Genomic DNA, 15,809 nt, shown 5'->3' with positions numbered 1-15,809 from the left:
GACACCCAACAGCAGCAGCTTGCCCAAGCTGCTCCTGTTCTTCATTTTATCCCATCCCAAATCAAGCCTCCAATTCTAGCCTCAGCATCTCACCTTCTGTCTTCATTGCACTTTCTATTCAGAGAGTGCAGAGGAAACCCAAGCAGGAGTAATTGGCATCTTTCCATCACTAAACATTCTGGGATGCCACTTCCTGTCTGAGTCATGACCTAGTGAAACTACTTAGAAATGCGGAAGTGAAGGTTGGTCTCTTTAATCTGTCCCATCTTTGAATTCCCCTACAGATCACAAAAGAAAGACAGTGAGAAATGCATTCCATTTTGGTGATTGAGCAAGCCGCCAAAGAAGAGGGACTGTCCATTAGAACTGAATTGAGACTATTTGTTCAGTTTTCCTTGGATTTTATGGGAGTAGAAACTGAATTATGATCAGTGGCAGCCAGGATGATCAGACTGAGTTGACCAAGTGATTTCAAGGCAAGGTATACTATTTTGAAATATCAAAGTCCAAACCACATAATCTATCTAACTAATCTAACATATTGAGTTAACTAACTACAAAATCAAACTAATCTTCATTAATCTTCACCCTTTATCAGTGGGCAATCTTCCAAATTACTAAGATACCAGAATAGGGGTCCTTCTTGTTCTTTCTTCATCTACCACTTAAGTGTTTATGTTTTTTAAGAAAGTTAGACAGGCTCAACAAAAATTGTGAGTAGCCATTTCTTCCATCTTTTTAATAGATCTGTGATCTTATCAATTTGGGTCCAGGAGTGAAGATTGCTCCCCATCTACACCTTCTTTGTTCTGTACAACTTTAGACCATGTTCTCTTATAAATCCACTATATATTATCCACCCAAGATGTCAGAACCTTCCTCTAAACTTCTTGATATTACATGGACCAGAGAGAGGGGCAGAGGGGGAAAGATTTAAGCATTTATTAAATACCTACTATGTGTCCACTGATATGCTAAATGTTTTACAAATAGTATCTCATTTGATCCTCACACTAACCCTATGAGGCAGGTAATATTATCCCTATTTAAAAATTGAGAAAACTGAGGCAGACATGATAAGTGACTTTGCCCAAAGTCACACAGCTATTAAGAGTCTAAGGCTGGATTTGAATTCAAATCATCCTGACTTCAGATCCAGTGCTCAATCCACTGTGTCAGCAGCTGCCTCCTTGGTATACTATAGCAGCAGACCATATAAGATATCCATGTTTTGTCTCTTCTACTTGCTAATAACTGCACTGTCTCCTTTTACCAATCTATATCTCTCTGCTGACATCACTTTCCATTCTGCCATTTATTTGTTGGTCTAAGTTTCTCTATCAACCTTTGGGGAACTCACCACCTTAATTCCCTGGAGACTATGGTATTCTACATCTTGCAATCATATTAGAAGTCATCAAAAAATACTGACATCAAAAAGATATGTTTTTATTTTCAGGAAACAAGTTTGGTGTCACTATAAAGAATGTGTAAGTTCCCAGGTTTCTGTCCATTCCCTTCTATTAAGATTTAGATCCAGTTCATTATCCAACCCAGATTCTATTCTGAAAAAATGGAATGTCTCCACACCATTTCTAAATATTAAAGAGATGTCAGCAAATACTAAACATAAGTGACATTAAGTGAGTTATATGGAAGATATTACTGTATCTGGCTGATGATGGTAAGTTATATTTACCTTTGGAAGACTCTAAATTTCCATCCTTTAACTTAGGTGGAATCATATCATGAACTTTTGTTCTAAAATGAGATACAAAAGGTGAAATTGTTGGATAGAACTGTTGGCACAAAAAAAGTGAATCATTCAAGATGATGATATTAAAGGGAAGCTGGATGTTACAAAGGATGCAACAACTAGACAATTTTCTCAAGTTATTGTGCTTGAGAAAATGGCTTGAAAAAACCCAAGACTATTTTTTTTTATATTGCAATGGAAGTGGCAGGATTACTGGCAAGAAACTAACCTATTCAGATAATGACTCTTGGATTAGTCCCTTGATTGCTACAAGCAGAGAAGAACTGTGTAATTTTGGAGAAAGAATACTGGACTAGGAATGGAATACCTACCTGGTTTCTAAATAAGCACTGAGACCCTTTCCAGCTTTAAAATTCTATTATTTATGATCTAGGTAGGGTTATGTCTCTAACAACCACTGTTCCATTTGTACCTGCTTTCTCATGCACAGAAGAGGAGTAACAATACCATGCCTACTTCATTAGGTTATTGGAAGGATTTATAAAATAAAATGAGTGCAAAAGTACTCTGAAAAATACAGAAATAATGCTATCCAAAAGTAAACCTGGCACTGCTTATGGAGTAGTGCCAGGGAGGGGAGGGAAGAATCTTCATAGTATCCTGTGGGTTTGTATTTCTTTTTAACTCTAAGGCAAGGAAATATTGAATGATTTTGGACTGGGACAGAATTAAAAAGAGAACTCCAGAAAAAGGAAGATAACAGAGAGAGGAGGAAGATAGAAGGATTTCTCCACCTGCTACTCCGTGGGGGATTGAAAAGGATAATGATTCCTTCTCATGTGCTTTTCTTTTGATCCCAAACTATGCCATATTTCCTTGCATTGGGAAATGAATGAGGAAAAGAAAACACCCCCAAATCCCAGAAGTCTACATAGAAACAATTATTACCTGCTATAGTAGAAGAATTACACAAGATATTATCATAATGATTGTTATTTAACAGCAAGGTACACTACATGAAATAGTAGAAATTAGTCTATTATTAAAAAAAAAAAAAAAGAGGGAAGGATAGGTCCATGGCCCCCAATGTAAAGAGAAAAGAATCTGCTCAGAAATATACTATAACAGGAAGCTTATAATAACCCCTATCAGAGGACAGGATCATTAACATTTTTAAGTGACTTATTGAAATGTAGAAGAAGATAACAATTCCTTGGAACCACTTTGCCTGTAGCATTGTCTAGGAAATTCCATTTCCTACTATGCTTTTCCTCCATGTCATCAGATCCTCCAGGAAAAGGAATCAGTAGTACTAGTGTTAAGTAAACTGAATTAGCCTATGTCTTGGGACAAAAGATAATTAAAGTCCAGGGAGGAGAGAGAGAACAGTGAGAGTGGGAACAATGACCAAGAGGGGGTGGGGGGAAAAGGGGGAGTTTTCATCAGCAAATCATATAAGACCATGGCACACAGAAGTGTAGCAAATCTAGTGAAGAGGGAATTCTTTGGATTTGACTTTTCTTGCTCTAGCACTGAGCAACCACCTACGCAATCCACTTTTTAAAAAATACTTTATACCATTGGTAGTGTAGATCTCAAGTAGGTGGTAAATTTTCACTAGTGGCAGCTGAAACAGGGAAAGCCACAACCATCATGACCTTCATTGGGTTATTGGAATGATTTATAAAATAAAATGGTTGTAAAAGTACTCTGAAAAATATAGAAATAACAGAACCTGGTTATACTGTGACAGCAACTATACTACCTTCTGGATATTAAGATGACAATCTTTTGCACTGAACTGGAATTCACAGTAAAAGTTAGGGAAATTCCCACAACGTTCGCTTCCTCCTTCCATAGGAAATAGTGCTAAAGTTGCTGGTAGCCTCATAGATAACTGGGAAAATGATTAGTTACCCTCCAGAGCAGTATCTACTCTTCATGGAACCGAGATGAGAAAGTGATTATGTGAACCCACAAAGCAGGCAACTCCAGTGGTGAGAAAAGAAAGAAGAAAGGACAAAGACAATTAAATATTCAGTATGAATAATATAATGGTGGTAAGAAAGTTTATACCTGGGCTTGAGAGCCCTTATGATGAGCTGGGGAATGCTCAAAGGAAACCATCCAAGATGATAAAGAGCCTTGACATCTAAGCAATCTAAGCATCTAAGCAATAATTGAAGGAATTGGAATTCTTTAGAAGACTGGAGAAGACAAGACTCATGATAACTTTGGTTAACCTGTTCATATGGTGATAAGCTTGTAAACATGTGTTACTACTGTTGGTGGATATCCAAGGGGAGATCAAATGACTGATTTGAGTCTCTCTCCCAGATTTGGGATTCTTTGTATCATTTGTCCTATATTTTGCTCATTTTTTCCTATTTGTCCTTTTTTTTACTATTGTTATTTCCTATAAAGGCTATTTGGACCATTGGGCCATTTTCTAGTTTTTCTGAAACTTTGTTGCTCTGACTGACAAATAGGAAGTACTAGTAGATTCTTCATTTTTAGAATTATAAAAAAGTTGACCCCACATACACTGAAGTTTCCTGGATCCTCAGTTTCTTCATCTTTAAAAATGGGAATATTTTATAGCCATTTTCACATTTTAACATAATTGTAAAGTTCCACAGAGTGAATACTGTTTAAAAGAGGCTTAAAACTACTGAGAGAAAAGACAAGTCATTACTGTATACATCAGTTTCCTGTTATCTAACAACATTGAGTTCTCAGCTTCCCTCCTCTAATTCTTTCCCGGTTAGATTTTGCTATTCTGTTTACTGAACCATGTCCTAACTTCTAAAAGAATCAGAAATGTGAAATAAACTTTTGTATTTGACTCATGTTCTCTAGCAAATCTCTCTTTTCTATATAGATACATATACCCTCGAAAAGGAAAAATTAGGGTTAAAGTATAGTTTGCTGGAGAAATATTGATCCTGAGATTTGATGACAGTCTTTGCCACCTCGTGACAGTGACAGTTCTGAAACTACCTATATGCCTCCTCATTTGCCCTCTTGTTAAACACTGACACTTCAATGTAACTGTGATTTCAGCGATATGAGTACTCTGCCACAAGTCATCCACACCTTATCTTATCCATATTCTCCTTTAAATCCTTCACTAGGATCACTTCAACAAGTTTGGAGCTTTTGACTAGATCTTTCATATTGCATGCATATCAGTGGAGAATTAGTTCTATCTATCAGTTATCCTTTGATTTTACTATGTGACTGGCATATCTCCTTTACCCAGTGTCTCTCCGAGGATTTCCTTGAATTGCTTTAACTACACAATAACTTGTTAGTATATGCTATAGCATAGTCACCTCTTTGTACCCCACTTATGGTCTTTGAGTGACCTGTAACTTTTATTCTTCAGCTATTTGGCTATTCCCTAATTCATAGGTATATGCCACAATCAGAAAAATACCCTTATCAAAAAGCTTAGGGAGAAGCTTAGGGTCATTAAGAACACTTCACAATTTCCCAAATGCAACCTACTCAATTTCCTCCTCCTATTCAATGATGAACTTTCTAAAATAATTTCTATCCCAGATATATGTTACAGGGGACTAATCTATGGATTGTGTTACCAACTGTATCTCATAACAATAAATATTCTTCATTCACTTGCTTTTTCCCCTGAATATTTATGACAAATTTTTTAATGTGATTACATTTGGGAAGTCCTCTAGTATTCCAAGGTTTGCTAAAATCACCACAACATCAAAAGCAAATAAGAGCATCTGAACCACCAAGTCCCATTTAGACTGTAAAATATACTTTCTCCAAGATGTTGGCAAACATCTTTGGAGCATTAGTCTCTTTGTTGTATGCCTTATTTGATAATAATTAGAGAGTCTTTGAACAAAGCTATCTCCATTTTCAAGGAAATGTATATTATCAACATACATGGATTCACCGCGTCAAATGTGATTTATAAAATCGTGAATACATAAGCACAGTGGGATCTTGAACTCTCTACTCCTTTTAATCAGTTACTTCTTGGTAAAGAGATGCTTTAGAATTTTATCTGAAAAGCCTGCCTTTTTGATCCATCTTGAGCAGCTGTTCTATCTCCATCAGAGACAACCAATCAATAAACATTTATTAAACACCTACTATGTGTCATACAAACACTGTGCTAAGTGCTGAGGATATAAAAGAAAAACAAAAACAAAAACAAAAACAGTTTCTGCTCACTAAATATTCTCTATTCCTCATCAAATCTGGGAAAAATTAACCCTTTTACAAGCTTCATTTCCTAGGTAGATTCAAGAACCTACATTTACTCTTTCTCCTGAACTCCCACTACCCAATTTCAATTTGGTTGTCTCAATCTTCATTCCTGTTTTATACTTCTTCAAGTGAAATCGTCCTTAAAGTTAATAGCACTTTTGTTGCAGTTCAGTCCCAATATTCTTATCTCTTGAATTTTCATTGTTCCCTGTTCCTAAGAATATAAAGGGGAATTAATCCTTTTCTAGACATTTTATTTATATACAAGTTGACTCATACCTATCCTGTTCAAAATTCACACTTTATTCCAAATCACAGATCTCTAGGATATTGATAGTCACAAATTCCTCTGAAGACAAGGAACTCCCAATCAATGGAAAACTCCTTTGGAAGAAACCTTAAAGATTCATCATTTGCCCACTGACATTTCTTCATGAAATTGTCCTGAAACTGACAGTATATATTCTCGGTACATATTACCTTCATAAACTCCCAATATGCCTGATCCTCATCAATGATAGAAAGACATCTTTCATGTCTTTGTTCATCTTCAGATGCTTATTGTCATGTTCAGGATAAAAATATCAACACTCAAATGATTCTTATACCATGAACAAAAAAGAAAGTCAATTCACTCTAATTTCCTTATGACATTCCAGAAGATCTTGTAGCAATAGTTCTGAAAGCAAGTTATTAGTAGTTATTTTTTACTATTCTGTTTTTTTTTTTTTTTAGAAAAACCCTTAGATAATGATGTAAGCTTTACAGGACATTAAAGAAAACCCTCTCACAAAATTCTTTTTTTTCTTTTTCTTATTTTCCAGGGTAAGACTAGAAATTATTACTTTTTTATCTCTGGCATTGGAAAAAGTAATGACAGGGTTGTTTAAAAAAAAAAAAAAAGGAAGGAAAAAAAAGCTATTCCCCATATAATTATGTTAAATTGATAGAACCTTGAATTTATTGCAAACTGGAAGTGATCTTTTTGATGTAAAAAATAGTTTATAAGTTTCCCATGAATGCATTAGTGTATCATCTGGCACATGTCTATAATATCCATTGAAAGAAGGATGTGATGGTCATTCCCTAAAATCCCTGCTACTGGGAGGCTAAGGCTAGTGAATCCAAAAAACAGTATTTGAAGAACCACATCATCCCTCATTTGGACTCTGAACTTGACATTCTCCAAGATAGTGGCAAACATTTTAACAGTTCTGAGCTATAGTAGCCATAAAGCTTATAAGGTATCCATGTTAAGTCCAGCACTGAAATAGTGAGCCCCCGGGGGAAAAAAAGAGTTACCAAGCTGGTATTGAAATGGATCTAGTCAGAAATGGAGCAAGTCAAAGTTCCTGTACATTCACTGGTAGAATTATCCCATGAGTTTCTAGAGAAATAAGATGGGATAGAAACATACAATCTGGAAAAAAGAATAACAATTACATTTTGAAGGCCCTCAAGGAATTTTCCTAGGGTATCCAATTGCAAAACATCACAGCTTCACTCCAAGTTATTCACCCTTGAAAAGGGAATAGATTTTAGGCATCTAATCTATAAAGATAGAGGGCTAGAACCACTTAAAGGAGGAAAGAACAGAAATGGGTCCATTCTACCCATACTTTATAGCAACTTCCATATGCAACAGGCCCAGAAACCTAGAATCTATACAAAATCACAAAAATGTTTAAAATAAAACCAGTCTTGAGATACAAGAAGGTAAAAGTCTTCCTCAATAGCACTCAATAACACTATTCTTTCCAGCTGAGAAGTATTTGGATTAACTGTGATATCCATTTCTTTTGAAATTTGTGAGATTCCCTAAGGAAATAACTATCTCATGGGATAGAATCAAACTAGTAATTATCCTTCTGTATATGCCAGAGGAAGAAGGCTGGACTAAATGACTTCTAGAGATCATTTCCAGTGCTATGATTCTAGTTTATGGCCCTGCAAAGCCTAATTAGTGAAATGTAGCAGCTGCCATTGGGGCTTCATTCAGAAAAGCCTAATTCCCTACGGTGGGTTGGAAGGTGTCTTTTGAATGCCTTCTTCCCCATGGAATCTAATGAAGTGCTTTGCCTACAGTAAATACAAAATGTATTCTTATTGGTTAAGCTCTAAGGAAAAAGGAATGCCAGAGTTTGGAATCCAAGCCTTTTTTCCATACATGAAAAAGCCAATCTCTCTATTTAGAGATATTTATCAGAAAGTAAAAAAAGAATCTGATTTTACCAAAGATAAAATAGGGCCATTCCCAACAGTAACCTCTATGTATGATTCAATGCAATATAATAAATATTTATTTATGAAACCTTTACTATAGGCCAGGCACTGTGCTCGGCACTGAGAATATAAAGACAAAATAAAATAAAAGCAGCTCTTCCCTCAAGGAACTGTACCTTACCATATAAACCACTATACACATACACACACACACAGGCTCTACAGAGCCATGGGAAGTAATGTCCACAGGAAGAACTTGTTTGAGAGTACAAAGAAAGGAAATAGAGATGCCTTAATGGCAGCAACTCTGAATCCCAATCTCTGCAGCCCACTCTGATAATCTCCCTTCCCTCTCCTCCTAATAATCCTTTAGGAGAATAGCTGAAGAACGACTTGTTTCTAAAGACTGATCCTTTTTGAAGGCTATCTACAGAAGATGAAAAAGTAGATTTTCTCCAGGCTTTTGCTGAAGAAATCAACAACTGTTTATGATTTCATTAGAATAGGGAGCTCCTACAGAGGAGAAGAACCTATCTAAAACTGAGTCAAAATACTAGCAAATTACCTGAAGCATGAAAAGTTCAAGTAAATTGGCCAGACTCACACATAAGTGTCAAAGATAGGGTTTGAACACAGGTCTTCTTGGCTCATCACCTGAAAAACCATGCTGCCTTTATACAATCAGGATGCCTCTGGAAAAATATAGCTGCAAAACCTGAAATTATACTTTTTCATTTACTTTCAAGGTTAATTTTCTTGAATGAGAACTAAAGACATAAAGACTTTAGATCTTCCTAGCACAATATGTCAGTGAATTTTTTGGTCTGAGATGTGGGCCAGAAAACTACCTTGGCACCTTCAGCAAATCTTCAACAAAACAAGGGTTCTTAGAATAAAGCACATTCTCTTCATTTGCAATGACCTTCTTGAGATGTACATGCTTAGTAGAGCATTCTTAAACATCTTTTATATACTGTACAAGTGACTGCCTTGAGAGAAGACTCCTTTTTTGACACTGCCTTCTCACCACCAAGGAAAAACATATTCACTCCTTCACCCTGTCATTTGACTATTACAGAAAGGTGCCCCTTCTTGCTATAGGGAGAAGGATATAGGTTCTCAGAATTCTGAGTTACAAACTGTAATCTGGAACACATTTTTCCATAGAAACAATATCCTAAGAGACTTTTAGATTATATAGTACTACTATTACCTAATTCAAATAGGCTTTTGTGTTCTATTCTAAGACCCTACCCACTATTTATAACACTGTCTCTAGGGGGAAACGTGTTTTAAGTTCCAAAATCTTTACTTAAAAACACCCTTTGGGCACAGATCCAATTGGTAAATTGAGGACTGCTCCTATTCAATTGTTTATCCCATGTGTGGGATTATAGTATTAGGATTCTTGGTTGGTGATCTATTTAAGTTCAGAAAAACAGTTATCTGTTTATAGCATACAAAAAATTCTTTTCCCCCACTTCTTGAGGGCAGAGCACAACTTAGAAATAAAAGAAGTAAAATCTTTTCTTCCCTCTTCCTTTGTTTATACATTGTCCCTTCTAAATCTGAATTTCAGTAGAATGGATTGTGTGGATTCTGTATTTGTTTAATTTGTTCAATGGAATAAAAAGACACTATTTACATCACCCATCAGACTTTTTCTCTTACTGTATTGTTCCAATGACTAGCCCTCCAGAGCAAGAAGCCAGTACACCGACTTGGTGCTCAAGTTCTACATTCATCCAAAGAATGATTTGGAAATAAATAGAAGCAAACTTCTTTAAGCCATTTAGAAGCTACGGAGCCTTCCATAATCTCCTTGGGGTCATTGAGAGCTGCTCTACTTGCTGATTAATTCAATCAATTCAATGAGCATTTATTAAGTATCCACTATGAGTGAAGTACTGGGATAATGGGGCTAAGCACTAAGAAAATGAAAAAAAGACTTGTCTCTGGTTGATTTCACATACCTATATAGATATTTCTCATCTTTCCTAAGAACCAAGTGAACAGTTCCAAAGCATACAATTATATTAATTATTATATTAAGCACAGGAACAGAAAATCAAAAAGAGTCCATGTCCTCAAGGAACTCAGAATCCAACGGGGGAGACAACACAAAAATAACTATGTACAAACAAAACAGATGTTGGATAAATAAGAAAGAATCACAGAGGGAAGAAACAACTGGGAAAAACTTCATGTTGAAGGTAGGTTTTTGGCTGAAACTTCTAGTAGAGATATACATTCTTCTCTATTTTTCCAAGGCTTGGTAATTTTATGTTCCTATTCATTCACATAAATGAACCAGTTTGAACCAGTTGTTCACTCTTAATCAGATTAAGGAAAAGGTTGTTGGAAGAAATTGGAACTTCTTACAAATAGTGGTAAGAATGATGGAATTACACTTAATAAAACAGGCACAGGATAAACTTCCTTCTTATATTCAGTGAGTGGTCTTCACCAACTATTGTTTAGTTCTGATCCAACCCTCCCATAAATCCTCACTAGACTACAGGGTAGGTTTTATGTTCTAGGCCTGATCTTTTTCACATAACTCTCCCAATTTGGTTCTTTTCTGAGCTACAATGTATCTAGTTATTCTAGTTTTAAGATCCCCCAAAGAAACATCAAAATAAGCAGGATCACCTCATGGCTGGTCCTGAAAGAACTGACCAGAACTACTCAATTCATTGTTTTTAACTTGAGACTCCCTGGCCCCAGTTTAAAAAAAAAAAAAAAACTGGACATCATGTTATTGAGCTGAAAGTTCTAATAATGAACCCCCCCATCCCAAAATAAAACAAAATAAAAATGGAAACCATCCAAGCACAACAATGTGGATGCCCTGAACTCCAGACATTCTTGGAACAATTATATTTTGGGACACAAGTGAAAAAAGAACCAGAGAAAACAGAAATCATATGTTGGAACTTTTAGACTTCAGCATCTTGCTGTATGTTTTCCAGATGAGCTCACTTAACTCTGTTCATGCTGAATAGATCTTTGGAGTTAGAGGTGACCGGGAAAGCAAAGGAATAGCACATTCTATTCCTGGATTGCATATTACTGTTCCATATGGGTGCTGAGCCAAAGCATATGGAGTTCCATCTGCAAGATAGGGTTGGCTAGGCCCCATGGATGGTTTTTAATGTAAGTCAATTCAGCCAGATTTGGTCAGCATCCAAACAGAAAAGAAAGCCAATGATTCAAATATTGTGTAAAACCATTGAAATTAATGGCACAAAACAACACTCATTTGTATCCAGTTTAATTTTAAAGATGTCTGCTTGATGTACAATAATGAATTAGCTATGGGGGTGTTTGGGCTGTGTATTCAACAGTGTCCTTGAATGAATAAAACATTCTGGGGGGGGAGGGATTCCCCATTCAGGCCACTCTTTGTCAAATTATTTTGTGCTATTATTCCCCAGGAAATACACTAAGCCTTTCAGTTTCAATAATGAGCCATTTACACTCCATCTGAAACCAAATTTCAAGAGACTCTCAGCATCCCATTAGGCAAAACCAATCACAACTCCTCAAGTTTAGACAGGGAATGAGAGCTCAATAAAATGCCCTTAAAACCTCCCTGACTCAGCAGGCCTGGTAAGGAAAGACAGACATAAATGTTACTGAGGAATCTGGCATAAAATCCCAAGCGAACATCTAGGACCACCTACTTTAGCTAGTGGGCAGCACCTATGCCCAGATTGAATACAGTAGGAACAGCTGCCCTATTCCTGAACACAAAGAGCAGCAACCAAACAACTCTGAATAATTAAACCCTGCTTCTATAACAAAGACAAAGGCAATCACAAATTCAATAGAAGGGCCACACAAAGCCCATGTACTCATCAAACCCAAATAAAAATTGTTTACAGCTATACCACTTAGCTCAGCCCCCGTTATTTTTTTAGGTCAGTCAACAACATTTTGTCCATCTCTAGAACTATCACTGCATTACAGAAACTCTGAGTTAGGAGGGATCTCAATGACTATGCAACTCAACCTGTACCTGAATAGGAATTCTCATTAAAATATCTCTAACAAGTTGGTTATCTAGCCTATATTTGAAGACTTTCAATGAAAACTAACAACATCTTGAGAAAACCTCTTTTGTTTTTGGACATCTCTTATTATCAGGAAGTTTATGATTACATCGAATTGAATTTTAACTTTTTACAATTTTCTCCTCTTTTTCTATTTAATCTTTCAGACAAAGAGGAACATGCCTCTTCCTTGTAACAAATTTTCAAATATTTGGAGATGAAGATTATGTTCCCTACTCTCCATTACCAGCAAGTTTTCTCTGCTGCTGGATCAATATCCTTACTTTTTTCAATGGATCATCATAGGGTTTGCTCTCCCATTTCCATACTATTTACTTATCTTCCCTCTTTTAGAAATTTTCCAATTTATCAAGTCTATTCCTAGATGTGATACCCAGAACTTAATACATTATTCTAGATGTTGCCTGATCTGAGCAGAGTATATTAGGACTATCATTATGGACATTATAGCACTTCAAGTCCTATTAACATTTTTTGGTTGCCATGTTATGATATTGATTCTTATTTAATTATCAGTCTACTAAAATTCCTAGATTTTTTTCACATCCATTCTATACTTATAAAATGATTATTACAATTATTGATTATGTTCCTCATCTATCCTGCTCTTATACAATTGATTTTTTGAACCTAAGCACAGAACTTTAAATTTTGGTACTTACAACTTGTCTCAGTTATGTTCCTATTTGGGATTTTCTTGGCAAAAATACTAGAGCAGTTTGACATTTCCTTTTCCAGATCATTTTATAGATAAGGAAACTGAGGCAAACAGGGTAAAGTCAGTTGGCCGAGATTACACAGCTAATGAATAAGATCAGATTTAAACCCGGGAAGATGAGTCTTCATGACTCCAGGCCTAGAACTCTAACTGAGCCATCTAGCTGCTCAATTGTGCTTACAATTATAACAAAAACAATCACAATATAAAACAATTTTCTGTCTTTCCCTATCTCTGATTTTGTCTCTGTCTCTCTCATTCTCTATCTGTTTCTCTGTGTCTTAATGTCTCTCTGTGTTAGCTGTCTCTATGTCTTTGTCAATCTTTTTCTCTCTCTCTTTGGATTCCTACCATTATTCCACACTTCCTCTCCACTGCAATTTCAATACCTTCATATGTGGCTTAGATTACTAAACACAAAAACAAGCCACCCCCTTCATCATTGACTGTAAAACTTCAAATTCATAGGGTGTAGTTCCCAATTTTGCCTAGAGTCTTATACCTTTTTTAGCATTTTCTTTATGGTAAAATTAGTCACATTTGAACCTGGCAAGACTCTTGGCAAGAATGGATCACTGGACAAAACTGGCTAGGCAGAAAAGAAAGGCTTCTTGCTAAGAAGCAATATTGTTGTAAAAAGCCATGTGGCTTATTTTTAGCAAAAGTCATTTTCATAATTGCATGCATTAAATGAACTATTATCATCTTAGATGAACACATAAAGTGTAGTTCTAGGGAGCTCAGCCCTGAATGGCTTCCAAAAAAAGGGATTTATTAGAACATTTTTTGTCCCTCTATAGTCCTTCCATTGTCATGGCCTGCACATGTGGGCCAGTTTTTGTGATTTCTCTGAGAAGGAAGTCAGAGAAGTAGTTGCATTTGCCTGTATTGTGTATTCTGGGGCTTCAAGATTGTGATTAGAAATGTAATAAAAAGAAAATAATGCAAAATGTTAACCATTCATTTTTTGTAAGCAAAAAAGCAAAAGAAAATGGATTACTTTGTATTTTCTAGGGCTTTCTTCCCTGGGAAAAACTTGTAGAGATCTATGTGTTTTTCTCCTACATTTCAACACCTGGTATCTGAAAAGTATCACAATTAATTTTGGATATAGGTAGCTTTTAACATATATGAAATATTATCACCAAACTCCTTACAAAACAGCTAAAGTCACACCCTGATATGAATGGAATCATTGTTTCTCACCAAGAACATGCTCTATACACAGTAACTAACTGACTGTTGAATGAATGCACTACTACTGATTGTAGTTAAGCATGTATATGCAACTATGTATGTATATAAAGTGGAAGGATTACAAAGAATCATGAGTTCACAGATGGATATTGATGTCTAGGATTGGATGTCTCTATCCTACTTTTCTCTCATTCATATGTACTACTCCTCCCAAGTGCAACATGATTTTCATAGAGAACTTTTGAAAGTAGGGAAGCTTTCAAAATACTAAAGAACTAACCTCTCTAAAGGGAAAACTTCAGGCATTAGAACAAGAAATATTTCAAAAAGGCATTTCACTCCCTGGCATCCCTCCTCAAACATTACATAAATGGCCTCTGCTATGCATAAAGTTGAACCCACTTACATAGGTGAGCAGACAACTTGGACTAACCTCCCAGAGAAGGGGGAGGAAGAGAAAAGAGAAGGGGAGCAAACATTTATTAGGCATGATCGAAAGAATGCCAATATTTTTGTCAGAAGTTCTGAGGGTGAATCCTGGCCCTTCTATTTACCACCATGTGATTCTAGACAGAAAACTTCACAGGATCATGAATTATTGAGAATTATATGATGATGGAACTTGAGCTGGAAAGGTCCTCATCCACCATCCCACCCTTGCTTTCAGTCAAACTAATTGTGGCACATAAGCAAGATTGTTTCCACCATGATGTGAACTTCTTTAATGGGACAAGAAGGGGAAATCTTGATTGGTTAAACAAAATAAGCGTAACCATGCTTTAAGTAGTAAGCAAGTTTATCAATTGACTCAGTTCAACAGCAGGCCCTCAAATGGGAGGCTAATCCCTATGTCTATTCTAAGGAACAGCAAGGAGGGTGGAATGGAAAGGGAGTATTCATAGAGGGAGTAGAGTTAACCCTTCCACAAGTAACTTTCCCCATCACAGTTTCAATTCATTGCAATGTCCGCATTAGAAATTAAATGAGAATCTTGGGGGAGTTTTGCAAAAGCCGCAGACAACACACAAAAAGTTTAGAAACTCAGAAATGTATAAAACATAGGCATAGTATTTACAATATCAACATTTTTAAAATATTTTTAAACACCCTATAAAAGAAAAATAAAAAATTCATACTTCTTCTCTGGTATGAGAGGAGAACCCAAAAGTTTTTACATGAATTTTCCAGATCATAATTCCCCTGTGAAAGGGATGACTATATAACATTTCTCTTTCACCCACTCATTCTTACCCTACCAGTGTTATTAGAGACAATGACTGGATCAATAATAGATACCCCATCTAATTAAGAACAAAAAGGGACACACTTTGGGAAATCTAGAGGCAAATGTGGACAATTAGAAATAAAAATAAAAAAAAATAGTGACCCAAGACAAGAAGCAGCTTCAAGGAATGACCCCTTGCACCAGAAAGAGATTTAGTTATGGACAAAGAAAAAGTTTCCAGTAACAAGTAATTTATTCTTTGGAAATATGTTCTCTGAAAATAGAATCCAACTCTCCCTTCACTCTGTGTGTACTTGAGGGAGAGCATTCCACTAATAATTTTGTACCAACTATCTGGTTTATATCACCTTAATAAATACCTTTCTTCAGAAGTTAACTGAAGTC

The sequence above is a fragment of the Antechinus flavipes genome, chromosome 2 (assembly GCF_016432865.1).
Source record: "Antechinus flavipes isolate AdamAnt ecotype Samford, QLD, Australia chromosome 2, AdamAnt_v2, whole genome shotgun sequence".
Classification (NCBI taxonomy): Eukaryota; Metazoa; Chordata; class Mammalia; order Dasyuromorphia; family Dasyuridae; genus Antechinus; species Antechinus flavipes.
Note: the sequence above shows the minus strand (reverse complement) of the source record.